The sequence below is a fragment of the Choloepus didactylus genome, chromosome 9, assembly GCF_015220235.1.
Source record: "Choloepus didactylus isolate mChoDid1 chromosome 9, mChoDid1.pri, whole genome shotgun sequence".
Lineage (NCBI taxonomy): Eukaryota > Metazoa > Chordata > Mammalia > Pilosa > Megalonychidae > Choloepus > Choloepus didactylus.
In genome coordinates, this window is record NC_051315.1 from 55,319,848 (window position 1) to 55,331,995 (window position 12,148).

At 38.8% G+C, this 12,148-nt stretch overlaps 1 protein-coding gene across 1 annotated transcript in view; it reads right to left on the reverse strand.

Moving 5' to 3' along the window:
- LOC119544227 (sodium channel protein type 9 subunit alpha-like) overlaps positions 1 to 10,373 on the reverse strand; it is a 180,494-nt gene extending 170,121 nt beyond the window's left edge. The window contains exon 1 of the mRNA XM_037849515.1: positions 10,193 to 10,373. The gene's annotated coding sequence lies outside the window, so the exon portion shown is untranslated. The remainder of the gene's footprint in view (positions 1 to 10,192) is intronic.
- Between the last annotated feature and the right edge of the window lie 1,775 nt (positions 10,374 to 12,148).

A 12,148-nucleotide genomic window follows, 5' to 3' on the forward strand; every position in this document is an offset into this window, starting at 1 on the left:
AATCTGTGATACATAAATATGTGCATTGTCCTAATTAGGACTATACAAATTCTTAATTTCCTGGACATAAGAATCTTTAAGATGAATACTGTCTTCCCCTTTCCTTATCCCGCACAAGGCAATTCTGCTTTCTACACTTCTCCATCCCCTAACACCTAAAATTACATACGTGTAACTTCATTTCCTGTTTCATCTATATTTCACCACTCATAGATGAATAAACTATACCCTGGGCAATTTCATACTCATAATTCTTTTTTGGGCAATTTCATACTCATAATCCTTTTTAATGACACTACCCTCCTCTTTCAACTCTTGCCTAATTTGGGAAAGGCCTTTTGCATGTTTTGATTCCTTCATAATAAAGCAAACAAACAAAACAAAAAACCTAACCATGGCCATGTCAAATAAGAACAGAACGATGACACCCCAAGACCAGGCAATGAAAGTCATTCAACCTCTGTTTGGTTTGCTAAAGCTGCCAGAATGCAATATTCCAGAAATAAGTTGGCTTTGTCAACATGGATTTATTATCTTACAAATTTACAGTTCTAAGGCCATGAAAATGTCCAAATTAAGGCATTAAGAGGAAGATACCATCTCTGAGGAAAGGCTGCTGGCATCCAGGGTTCCTCTGTCACATGGGAAGGCACATGGCAGCATCTGCTGGTTCTTCTCTCCTGGACCCCGGTTTCAAAATGACTCTCTCAGTTTCTGTGGGTCCTTCTTGCTTCTTCCGGTGCATTTTCTTCCTAAGCAATCTCTCTCCATGAGCTCTCTTAGAGGATTCCAGTAAAGTATTAAGACCCACCTTGAATTGGGTGGGTCACATCTCCATGGAAGCAACCTAATCAAAAGGTCCCACCCACTATGTCTGCACCCACAAGAATGGATTAAAAAAACGTGGCATTTTCTTGGGGGTACGTAACAGTTTTAAACCAGCACAACCTCTAAAACACTTAAAGTACATATTCTTTTTATAATGTCCTCAAACTTTCACTTAAATCTCCATTTTGTTTTAACATGGATGCTTTCCCAATAATCAGAATTCAAGGTGAACATTAAAACAAACTGCATTCTTTCTTTCCAGTCCTCTAGTATTGTAATTACATGGTTTGCTATGTTTAATTGCAAATATTGATTATTTCTGATTCATTATGGGCTAAAAAGGCATTTTTGAGGGGAATACTTCGTAACATAACCACAGGTGTATCTGTGTGGGATATGTGCAAACGTATTCTTGGGATATATATGATTTTCTTTCCTTTAAAAGGAATATGTATGCTACTCAAATTTAGTAATCACTGTGAGTCTTTGAGAACTTAGGTAACTTCTGAGCTTCAGTGTTCTCACCCTCAAAGGGTTGTTGTGGGGATTGGAAATGAGCATTAGCAAATCACTTAACATACTGCTTGGCATAAATGAGACCTCCATATAGGAGGCTGTCAAATTAATGTTAATATTAACAAGATGCAAATTGTGCTGCCATAAATTTTCCCTTGTGGCAGTGTACTTATCATATTCATTTTCTAACTTGCCCTGGACCCCTTCTTCCAACAGGTAGTCATCTAAATTCTTTCTAATTGAGGAAGAATTGTGGATTGTTGAAGAATACAATACATAAAAACTATTAAATTATTACCCTTGATTTGACTATTTAATTTAAAAGATTCTGATTTTTCTGCAGGTTACTGTGCTGCCAATGAAATAAAGTAAGTGAATGGATATTTTGGCAAATATTTCCCTCCATGCTTAGATACCTCATTGGCCTATTTCCAAATTCAGACTATGTTTCTAATGACTGAATTACTGGGGTAAATTTGATTTTCATACATAAGTGAGGAATTTCATTATATGTACTTTTTAACAATTCCCTATAAAAATAGTTATTAGTTTTTGTTAAATGCACTACTAGGACATCTGATAGATCACTTCTTCCATTGAACTGCTGTCCATTAATGGGGAATTCTCATCTATCTGATTCAAAAATATAAAGAAAATGTAACTTGGATATTGTAAAAATTCTTCATTTTTGAACATCCTCCCATATTTTCCTATTGATGAATATTTAGATACTTCATATAAACTATTTGTTAATGGCCTATAACAGAAAACTTCACATACAGAAAGTTACAAAGAATTCCAAATAGAATGGTCCGAAATTAGATACGCATCTTTAAAAGTAGGGGAAACAACACAATTAGTTTTCATTAGAATAGGACTAAAAGTAAAGTACACTCTCTTCAACAAATGATGCTGGGAGAATTGGATATCCATATCCAAAAGAAAGAAAGAGGACTCCTATCTCACGACTGACACAAAAATTAACTCAAAATGGATAAAAGACCTTAATATAAAAGCAGAACCATAAAATTCCTAGAAGAAAATGTAGGGAAGCATATTCCTGAACTTAAGGTAGAAGGTGGTTTCTTAGACCTTACACCCAAAGCATGAGCAATGAAAGAAAAGATAGATAAATGGGACCTCCTCAAAAGTGAATATTTTTGTGCTTCAAAGGACTTTGTCAAGAGGGTGAAAAGGCAGTCCACTCAATAGGAGAAAATATTTGGAAACCACATATCTGATAAGAGTTTAATATCGAAGATATATAAAGAGATCCTACAACTCAATGATAAAAAGACAAACAACCCAATTTAAAAATGGGCAAAAAACTTGAATAGATATCTTTCCAAAGAGAAAATACAAATGGCTAAAAGGCACATGAAAACATGTTCTACATTAATAGCTATTAGAGAAATGCAAACCAAAACTAAGAGAAATCATTTCGCTCCTACTAAAATGGCCACTATTAAAAAAAACAGAAAACTACAAGTGTTGAAGAAAATGTAGAGAAATAGAGACACTTATTCACATTGGTGGGGATGTAGAATGGTTCAGCTGCTGTACAAGATATTTTGGTGGTTCCTCAGGAAGCTAAACATAGAACTGCCACTTACACTCAGAAGGCTGAAGGCAGGGACGTGAACAAACAGTTGCACACTGATGTTCATAGCAGCATTATTCACAATTGCCAATAGACAGAAACAACCCAAGTGTCCACCAACTGATAAATGGATAAACAAAGTGTGGTATATACATAACGATGGAGTATTATTCTGCTACAAGAAGAAATAAGTCGACGCATGTGACAACTTGGATGAACCTTGAGGATGTTATGTTGAGTGAAATAAGTCAGACACAAAAGGACAAATATGGTATGTACTAAATATAACTAGTGAACTCATGGTGTTAATAACTAGAACATAGGTCAACAGAAGATATAATGAGGGCAGAGAATGGGGACCTGATACTTAATTTGTACAGAATTTGAAATAAGGTTGATTGTAAATGTTTGGAAATGGAAACAGATGATGGTAGCACATTATAGTGAGTGTAATTAACAGATGATATGTGGGTGCGACTGTGGGAGAAAAGGAAAGTTTAGGGTCATGTATGTTCCTAGAAGGAAAACCAGAGAATGAAACATGGGACTATATAACATAGTGGACCCTCTTGTGGGTGAAAATGTTCTAGAATTGACTGTGGTAATAAAAGCACAACTCTGTGAATATACTAGAAGACGCTGATTATACACTTTAGATGGATTGCATAGTATGTGAATTTATCTCAAAACTGCTTTAAAAAAACAAAATACAAAAATGAACTTCAGGTGCAATATCATTTATATTCAAGATAAATCAAAATACATTTTGATTATAATGTACTAAATTATCAAATATCTAACTACCATTACTGAACACCTATCATGTGTGAGACACTAAAATGGCTGCTTTGAATATGTATTTTTTAAAACTATTTCCTACAGCAACCCTTAGAAATAGATACCACCAACTTTACACACAGTGAAACAACATTCGAGAAGTTAAAGTTTTTAACCATTACATGTTGAGTAAGAGAAATATCTACAATAAAAGCTTTCCTCACTACGCTAATTTGAACACAGATTTATTTCTCTGTGTTTTTAATACTTGCTAAAAAATATCTTACAGATATTCCTAAATATTGCATGGATACAATGTGAATTTTCAAAGGTGCTTCTCTGCATAGCCATTCCACAAACATTCATTCCAGAAGAATCTGTCAGATTATATCATGGGATAGAAAGATATATATATGGTGTTAAGAGAGAAAAAAGTCATCACTCAACTTTGTAATGTTTTGTTTCATGAAAGGACCATTCACAAAGATTGATCCCATAATATTTACTTAGAAGGAATGTTAGCTATATAGAACCCAGAGACAGGAAAGGCACAATTTACCAATAAAATATTTAATTTTTCTTATTCAAAATCTATTACGGTTAATAAATTTATCCTTAGCCTAAGCTCTAAAGGAAGCACTGTCCATTAGACTTGAAAGAATAATCATTTAGAGGAGTTTAAATCAATATAAAAGGGGATTTTTCATTATCATATAACATTTTTATCACTTTCCCCTTTTTACCTTTCTGCATGGATTTGAACACCTATATTTCCTTTTTTATGAATTTCTAAATTATAGACCCTCAAGATGATGACATATTTTTAAAAAATTACGTTGGATTCTGAAATATAAAGCTTCTGAGCAACTACTAAAAGATGGCAGAAAATACATCCAGTGAAATCACCCCATGCTTTAAAATCAACCATATGGCATAAAGAGTCAAGTCTGGTATATAACCTGAAGAAAAATACATAATAAATATCAATGGAAATGTCTTTATGCTAATATTTTAATGTATCTGTTTTATCTTACCAATCCTTCTTTGAAGGGTCAGAATCCAATTTTCCAGTTATTAGTACTAATAGTTTGACCTAATGGTGGAGTGAAATTTGCATTACTGGCCATATCAAGTTTTTAGAAGACAAGATGTAGGAGAGAAGAAAGAGAAAGGAAAAAAGGCATTCACTGCAAGTCAGAGGTGCTACATTAATAATGTTGTAAATGTACTCACTCCCTTTAAATTTCCAAATGAACAATCATAGGTGCAAACAGAGTTTTATTGTATTCCGATAAAGGATTCGGACAGTTTGGTAAAACATCCAAGGAGACATTTTAAAGAACTTCTTGATGAATAATAATAGCCATCTCTCAAATATTTCACGCAACAAAAGTAAATGAAATTACACTTGTAGTTTTGGTATGTTTTAACAACGATATATGGCATTTTTGGCTCCCTGTTATATCACTTTTCAAGTCTAAAGGTATCGCATTTCCCGTAGTAAAGAAAAAATAACAGCATGTTTTGACTTAAAATATAGTTTTTACTTTTTTAAAGAGAGAAGAGGAAAGAACTGTTTTTTTCACAAGGGGTAAGAAGAGAATAATTTGATTTTATATGTAATGTCAACTTGAATATTTCTTAGCAGATTCACTGTGTTTCCTGGCAGTCTTCAAGGCATTCCCTCCTCCTTCCCCTCTTTGTCATGAGCTGGCACTTTTCCTCACTACCCAGAAAGGCTTCATTCCTTCAAACTTCATTCTACCTCTAGCTGCCAAGAGCTGATGGCTTTCCCCCTTGCCTAAAGCCATATCCTTCCAGCTATGCAGAGAGTAAGTGAAACCTTCAATGAAGAAATTTTGTTTTGCAGGATGGCAAGACACTAAATCTGTTCTCTCATAGTCCATAAACGTATCCCATCCATACTGTCTGACTGCTTTCCCAGAAATCTTCATATGAAAATTATTTGTATACAAACATATATTTGTTTCATTATGACCTTGCCATCTTAACTAGTAACTTCACACTACCAGTTCAGAAGAAGGAAGATAGCACCTCCTTGTCATAATAACAGCCCATCTGTGATGTGTAAAATAGAGGGCCATCTTCAATTAGCACACAGATGCACTGCAACACATGACAACAACCACAATGCATCATCTTAATAGTAATTTTAACAAACTCTCTGGTGACAATTGTGATATAATTCAGTCCTTCAAGAATAAACATGATTGGCAAATTCTTTGCCAAAAAACAATGTGACTGGTCACTTGCTAGGTAAAAAAAAAAAAATTCATTAATTAAGCTAGTAGCCTAACTGAAAGCTAAATTCGCAACCAAATGTTAATGGCATAAACACTTTTTTGTTTAGTATCTTTTAAGTATAGTCTCAAGAAATAAAGGGGGTGGGAGACATATTACCACACAAAGTATATACATGTATATATACACATTAATTTTAGTATAAATACAATACTATCATTAAACAGCATGAATTCCCCCATCCCCACCAAATTACAGTGCTGGGTCCTCATGGATTAGTCCACAATGCTTCTCTAAGTCTTCATAGCGAGTGCTTTGGATTTGTGAGATAATTTGCCCCTTGGGCCTGGATTATACACCAAAGAGCATCCTGGGGACATACATTCTATAGCCTTGGCCCCATATAACCACAGCCCCATCAACTGAGCTCAAATGTTCGTATTTATTACAAAACAATATTTTAAATTTAGTGATTACTGAACACTCCTTCAAATTCTTGGTAAAAGACACTGGTTTAAATTTAATGAGGTCATCATTGCAGACCAGGCAATTTTCTTTCAAATGCATTTTAATCCAATCACTCCTTTCTTGAGAATGTATGCTACATAATTTGTAATCTATTTACCTCTAAATACATTACTGCCTACACAGTTGGCAGGTGAGACTACATCTCAGGATATTTTAATTTAACCTCCTCAAAATTGTAGGGCTGGGCTATAAACATTTCAGTATTCAAAACACAAAAAGAATCACAAAAATGCATAACTTGACTGGTTCGATGTGCTTGATGGTGAAATAGGTCATATTTTTGTACTTTATTCTTGTTACAGCTCTCTATAAACTCCCTACTACTCTAGGCCAGGCACCGTACTAGGAGCTGGTTCAACAACAAAGACGTGGTCTCTGTTGCCTTGAAGCACTCATCATACAAATGTACAAAATACCTGCATGCTGTAGTAAGCACCATGAAGCAAACTCACGAGGAACTTAGAGAATAACAGGAGACGACCTACTTTGACAAGTGATCAAGAGTCACGTCTCTGAGGAAGAGACTTGAAGCTGAGATTTTAAGGTATGAGAAAGAGCTAGCCATGCAAGACAGGGGGCAGCATTTGAGAAGAACTTGAGGAGGGAAACTAATCTGTGTATTCCAGGTACTGAAAGACCAGTGTGGCAGGTACATAAATGAGAAGGAAAATGGGTCCAAGTGAGGCTGGACAACTGGCTGAGATCACAGAGTGACCAGTATGTCATAGGAAGGAGTCCCGTGTTGTTAATCAGTGTGGTGGATTGAGTTAGGTACCTCAGCTTTGACATGTTCTTGGTCTTGATCTGCATTCCTGTGGGCAGGAATCCATTGTAAATAGGGACTCTTAAAGATGTTATTTTAGTTAAGGTGTGGCCCAACTGAAGGACGATGGGCCTTACTCTGGGTTACTGTAATCCCTTATAAGCAGAAGAAATCCTTTATGAGCAGAAGATATACTCAGAGAAAACTGGAGGGGAGACAGGAGCTGGAAGTCAGCAGGAACCCAGAAGCAAGAAGAGGGGACACTGCCACATGCCAAGGAAAGCCAAGAACCCCACGAATTGTCAACCAGCTAGAAGCTACTGGCCCTGGGAGAAAGCAAGTCTTCTAGCCAATGCCCTGATTTGGATTTCTGGCCTCTGACATCTTGAGCCACTAAATTCTCTGTTGTTTAAGCCAAGCCATTGCATGGTATTTGTCATAGTAGCTCAGGAAAACTGAGACAACGGTTTCTGTATTTATGTGTTTATTCCTTTTTCTACTCAGTCCTGAGCAAATAAGTTTTTAAGGAGAAGTATGATGGTACTGCTTTGTATGGAGAGTGAATTGCAGGGGAATTTGGAAGTAAAGAGACCACTGTGAAAGCAGGATTCCAGGTAAATTAGGTCTGAACTCATTCTGTGGCAAGATATAGAAAAGGGAATGGAAGAGGTACCCCTGAGAAGTAGGATTGAATAGAGATATATTTGGGAGATTAAGATTTACAGAACTCTATATGGACTGTATGAAGATGAAATGGAGTCATGAGAAGGAGAGAGCATTCGAAGGTGATTTGAACACCTGGCAGATGGTGGAGCCATTTACTCAGATGATGAAGATCAGAGAAAAGGATCTGAGACAGAGTTTTAGGAAAAATCAGAAGTTTTTACCATTATGACATTTACAAATGAACCATTTACATTAAATAATTTTAAGCTCCTCTACATGGCCATGCCTTGGCTGCGAAAAATACAATGCAAATTTTCACTCTTTCACATACATAATGAATTAGATAAATATTCATTTTTTTATAATTCATACAAAATGCAAGATTCTGTAATGTCCTTGTCTCCAGAGAAACTCAGTTGGTCATACTGAATAAGGTGAATAGAACCCTGCTGATGCCAGCTCTGAATTTTTTACTTGTTCTTTGCTGCCAAAACTCACCTCAGCAACAGGTAGCAAAAACACAGAAGCACTACCACAGGAGGGCTCCCCTGACTATGTTCTGGCCCTAGGAGAGGAAAGGAGGCACTGGGATACTTTTGGCAGAGAATCAGACCTGACTCATCTTTCTTAGGTTGAAGCATCAAGTACCCCAGGAGACCTTCCCTGCACCATAGGAATCATGGCACAGCATACACCCAGCTTCTGTAAAAACACATCACTGTGTCCAAACTGCCCTTCTAAATGATCTAAATGACCACTTCTAATTATCTAAATGATCTAAATGACCTAAGGGATCTAAATGATTACTTTTAAAGGGAACCAAAAGACAAGCATCTTAAACATCTACATAATACAAGAATTTATCTTAAGCAAAACTATTATCAACTGCTTAGAGGGCACATCTTTCATTACATCTAGTGCCATATTTTGTCTAGCATTTTGTTGTGAATAGGTTATTTTAACAATCACATAATTCCATACAGAAGGATCAGATAAAACTAGCTTTCAAGTAAATACAACTTTAAAAATTCTACTTACCATATTTTCTGAGGAAGTAAATTCTAGTTTAAATTTTTTAAACGGTGGAAAAAGAATTTAAAGACTTCAATAAAATGGACAGCTTAATCATAGGATTTGGTTTGCAGAGTATATATGTATGTAGATACATTATACTGCCATTAAAGCAGAGAGGGGGGAGAAGGGGAAGTGGGGAGAAGGGGAAGGGGGGAGAAGGGGGAAAAAGGGAGAGGGGGAGATTCTTGCCACAGAGAAAAGAAATAAACAACATTATTCATGTTTCTGGAAAGAACCGGACCTCCAAACCACTTACTTCACACTCAGCAACTGAAAACCCATCATTCTTTTGAAAGCATATGTTGATCTGGTCTCTTATTGACGTGAGCTTTTAAAAAACTTCCCTCAGCTTCTCTCACATGAAAATTGCTCTTAGCTTCAGAAGGGATACACATTATTAGGAAAGGTGCAACTCTTTAAAAAGCACTAAAATAATGAGCAAAATTTTTGCTATTATTTACAAAAGGTGGCCTTAAAGTTTATAGTTTGGTAATCTCGCTTTAATTATCTTTAATATAAGTAAACAACTATTTTTTTCTAAAAGTAAATGACAGATTCAGCTTAAGTCGATAAAACGATAAAATGATTCTGAATATTATCTGAATTTCACTATAAATTGCTTATTCGTTCACAAAATACACTGTTTTGGGAAACTGGGGCTAAGCAACCTTTTGTAAATCATCTGTGTTTGTGTGCTCGTAAGGGGTGCGGCGCTTCGCTCTCCCCACAGGTTGTATCAATTCTGCTATTTCTGCACGCTCAGCTTTGCAGATGGGAAATATAACACATGACCTGCTCCTGGAACCGAAACACATCTAACAACTTTGCTACCAGAGGCTGAAAGAAAAAGACAGTAGACCTTCAAGTATTAATGCCTTTACTTTCCACTTTTTCAGAATCTGGCAGCAAATCCACACAGTCAAATTCGGCAAAGAACTGGCTTTGCAATTGAAATAGTGGCCTTTCCTGCTTCCTTTTCTCCAATTGCTGGGCCACCCCTTGCGTGCCCCCACTTTTATTCCCGACCGCCGCCAGGCTTCGCCCCTCTCTGCTTTCCAGGTAGCTTAACACAGAGAGATGCCCAAAACAGATGAAAATGGACACAGGTGGGTGTGGTGGAAAAAGCGAACACAGTTCGCTACCCGCCACGCCAGAGGAGCTGGAGAAAAGGCACTTACTTGCAATCTTGCCTGCTGATCATGCCCACCTGCAGAATCTGCCCCAGGGGAGGGCGCGGGCTCCTAGGAACCCTTCCTTGCTCCAGGGCCTCTTTTCCCCGGCGCTTTCCCGGCTGCTTCTCCTTCTTTTTCCTTGGGCTCCTGTTGCTCTGCGGGCGTCTGCCACTACGAGCCGCAGGCACCCAGCTATCCCAACCCCAGCCAGCCCAGCCGACGGAATTGGAAACCAGACACCCGCACCTGAAGCGCTGGCAAGGGCCTGCGGGGAGACTGCGCTCCTCCTTCCAGGGCGCGCCCTGGGAAACAGGAGCCCCGCCCCTCCGCGGCAGCCGCGCAGCCCTTTCTCCTTCCCCTTTTTCCTCCCCCACTCCCGCTGGCGCCCTCCCAGCTTTCCCTCCACTTCTGCGGGAGGCGCAGGGCGGGGACCCAGCCAGCGGCGCGCAGATGCTGCATCCTAGCCACAGTGCGCTAGTGAAGGCGGAGGCGGGGGTCGTACCACCTCCCACCCACGGCCACCGTATTGGGTGGTCTGTGTGGGTCCAGCCAGAAGAGCCTTTCCCTTACCTTTACCCCGCCCCGTCATCCACTCCCTCCCTTCCAGCTCTGCAGAAACTACTAACGTTTCCGAGAAGCCACTTTGTACGACTTGATGGAGAGTGGAAGAGGAAGTCCGGGAGGTGGTGGGAACCCATTGCAAAGGATTGGGGTTGGGGGTGGAGGGAGCTAGACAACCTCCGCCAGGCCTGTGTCTCCGCAGCCCAAGGCTCAGAGGATTTGAGACTGGGAATCGGGTCCTTCCCTGGGGTTTTGCCGGGGGAGACTTGTCTCTAGGCTACGATTTCTTTCTTTCTTTTTTATGATCGATCACATTGTAGTGCCTCCCAAGCGGGCAAAGAATGCATTTTCTTTCGAAGATGGAATGATGAGTCAGAGGTTGTCATAGATGGGGAGAGGGACCTGGGGAAGAAGCTGCTTTTCCCAGACCTGGGACCGGCTCACGTGGATACACCATTGGTCTTACGGGCTCTGAGTTTCACAGCTGAGTAGGAGCGACCGTGAAAATAAATCTTTATAATTCCTTTTGTGCTGTGTGTGTGTGTGTGTGCGTGTGCGTGTGTGTGTGTGTGTGTGTATGTGCGCGCGCGCGCGCCCCTTTTCTACAGCAGCGGAGGAGAAAGAAAACAGGATTGAATTATCTTTTCCACCAAGAGAAGAAATCAAGAGGATGACAGTAGGGCAAAGTGGATATCCAGATTCAGGTCTTTTATAAGAGGACAGAACGCTTCATAGTATAAACCTGAGTGATGGGGGTTTTCAGCTATAGTTTTATTCACTTCCACACCATCTAAGGTGGAAATAGTGCTCAGTGGTAAGCATAGGATTTTAAGACCAAGGGTCCACCTTTGCCTGCTGCTTACTGAGCTTGGGAGGTTTGTCCTGGGGTTCGAAACTTGCATTTTCAACACGTAACATGTGCTGTTGAAGGATGGAATATTTCCGTTTCTGAGGCACTCTACTGAAGGGTGAATTAGGCCACATCATAGTCATGTCACCTTTGTTCTCCTGATTAGTTGCAGATATAGGAAGAACACAAACGTAATAGGAGTAAGGGTCTTTGCTTAGGAGCAATTGATGCCACTTTTCTTTTCATGCTACCTTGCTGAAGTCCCATGGCCACTAAATTTCTGATGCACGGTCACTGGGAAGTAAAACAGGTGCCATCAACCATTTTTCCTATAGCTCTCTGACATTTGATGTCCCTTCTAGCACAAGAAATAATCCATATGACATTGAGAATAATTAGAACCCTCAGGATTTCAGTCTATGTTAATTTTTTCCCCTAAGAGGACAGATTAAAATGTAAAGACTCTAGCTTAAAACAACTAAAGAGAAAAAGAGCAATGCCTCTAAAATTTAAACAATTATGTATATGGTAAACACAGATTTGATTGACAA